Here is a 2669-nt window from a genome sequence, read left to right as displayed (position 1 = left end):
CCACTGTTTCCCCATCTATTTCCCATGAAGTGATGGGACTGGATATTATGATCTTAGTTTTCTGAATGTTGAGCTTTAAGCCAACTTTTTCACTCTCCTCTTTCACTTTCATCAAGAGGTTCTTTAGTTCTTCTTCACTTTCTGCCATAAGGGTGGTGTCATCTGCATATCTGAGGTTATTGATATTTCTCCTGGCAATCTTGTACTTCCTCTAGCCCAGCGTTTCTCATGATGTACTCTGCATATGAGTTAAATAAGCAGGGTGACAATATACAGCCTTGCCGTACTCCTTTTCCTATTTGGAACCAGTCTGTTTTTCCATGTCCGGTTCTAACTGTTGCTTCCTGACCTGCATATATGTTTCTTAAGAGGCAGGTCAAGTGGTCTGGTATTCCCATCTCTTTCATAATTTTCCACAGTTTATTGTGATCCACACAGTCAAAGGCTTTGACATAGTCAATAAAGTAGAAATAGATGTTTTTCTGGGACTCTCTTGGTTGTTCAATGATCCAGTGGATGTTGGCAATTTGATCTCTGGTTCCTCTGCCTTTTCTAAAAACAGCTTGAACATCAGGGAGTTCACAGTTCACATACTATTGAAGCCTGGCTTGGAGAATTTTGAGCATTACTTTACTAGCATGTGAAATGAGTGCAAGTGTGCAGTAGTTTGAGCATTCTTTGTCCTTGCCTTTCTTAGGGATCTGAATGAAAACTGACCTTTTCCAGTCCTGTGGCCACTGCTGAGTCTTCCACATTTGCTGGCATATTGAGTGCAGCACTTTCACAGCATCATCTTTCAGGATTTGAAATAGCTCCACTGGAATTCCATCACCTCCACTAGCTTTGTTCGTAGTGATGCTTTCTAAGGCCCACGTGACTTCACATTCCAGGATGTCTGGCTCTAGGTGAGTGATCACACCATCGTGATTATCCGGGTCATGAAGCTCTTTTTTGTACAGTTTCTGTGTATTCTTGCCACCTCTTCTTAATATCTTCTGCTTCTGTTAGGTCCCTACCATTTCTGTTCCTTATTGAGCCCATCTTTGCATGAAATGTTCCCTTGGTATCTCTAATTTTCATGAAGAGATCTCTAGTCTTTCCCATTCTGTTCTTTTCCTCTATTTCTTTGCATTGATCACTGAAGAAGGCTTTCTTATCTCTCCTTGCTATTCTTTGGAACTCTGCATTCAGATGCTTATATCTTTCCTTTACTCCTTTGCTTTTCACCTCTCTTTTTTTCACAGCTATTTGTAAGGCCTCCCCAGACAGCCATTTTGCTTTTTTGCATTTCTTTTCCATGGGGATGGTCTTGATCCCTGTCTCCTGTACAATGTCATGAACCTCATTCCATAGTTCATCAGGCACTCTATCTATCAGATCTAGGCCCTTAAATCTATTTCTCACTTCCACTGTATTATCATAAGGAATTTGATTTAGGTCATACCTGAATGGTCTAGTGGTTTTCCCTACTTTCTTCAATTTAAGTCTGAATTTGGTAATAAGGAGTTCATGATCTGAGCTACAGTCAGCTCCTGGTCTTGTTTTTGTTGACTGTGTAGAGCTTCTCCATCTTTGCCTGCAAAGAATATAATCAATCTGACTTCGGTGTTGACCATCTGGTGATGTCCATGTGTAGAGTCTTTTCTTGTGTTGTTGGAGGAGGGTGTTTGCTATGATCAGTGCATTCTATTGGCAGAACTCTAATAGCCTTTGGTGTGTGTCATTCTGTACCCCAAGGCCAAATTTGCCTGTTACCCCAGGTGTTTCTTGACTTCCTACTTTTGCATTCCAGTCCCCTATAATGAAAAGGACATCTTTTGGGTGTTAGTTCTAGAAGGTCTTGTAGGTCTTCATAGAACTGTTCAACTTCAGCTTCTTCAGTGTTACTGGTTGGGGCAGAGACTTGGATTACTGTGTTACTGAATGGTTTGCTTTGGAAATGAACAGAAATCATTCTGTCATTTTTGAGATTGCATCCAAGTACTGTGGAAAATTCTGAAAGAGATGGGAATACCAGACCACCTGACCTGCCTCTTGAGAAACCTATACGCAGATCAGGAAGCAACAGTTAGAACTGGACATGGAAAAACAGACTGGTTCCAAATAGGAAAAGGAGTGCGTCAAGGCTGTATACTGTCACCCTGCTTATTTAACTTATATGCAGAGTACATCAGGAGAAACGCTGGGCTAGAGGAAGCACAAGGTGGAATCAGGATTGTAGGGAGAAATATCAATAACCTCAGATATGCAGATGACACCACCCTTATGGCAGAAACTGAAGAGGAACTAAGAAGCCTCTTGATGAAAGTGAAAGAGGAGAGTGAAAAAGTTGGCTTAAAGCTCAACATTCAGAAAACAAAGATCATAACATCCAGTCCCATCACTTCATGGGAAATAGATGGAGAAACAGTGGAAACAGTGTCAGGCTTTATTTTTTGGGGCTCCAAAATCACTGCAGATGGTGACTGCAGCCATGAAATTAAAAGACGCTTACTCCTTGGGAGGAAAGTTATGACCAACTTAGATAGCATATTGAAAAGCAGAGACATTACTTTGCCAACAAAGTTCTGTCTAGTCAAGGCTATGGGTTTTCCAGTGGTCATATATGGATGTGAGAGTTGGACTGTGAAGAAGGCTGAGCGCCGAAGAATTGATGCTTTTGAACTTAA

This window comes from Oryx dammah, unplaced genomic scaffold (genome assembly GCF_014754425.2).
Source record: "Oryx dammah isolate SB20612 unplaced genomic scaffold, SCBI_Odam_1.1 HiC_scaffold_5, whole genome shotgun sequence".
Classification (NCBI taxonomy): Eukaryota; Metazoa; Chordata; class Mammalia; order Artiodactyla; family Bovidae; genus Oryx; species Oryx dammah.
This window is presented reverse-complemented; position numbering follows the sequence as displayed.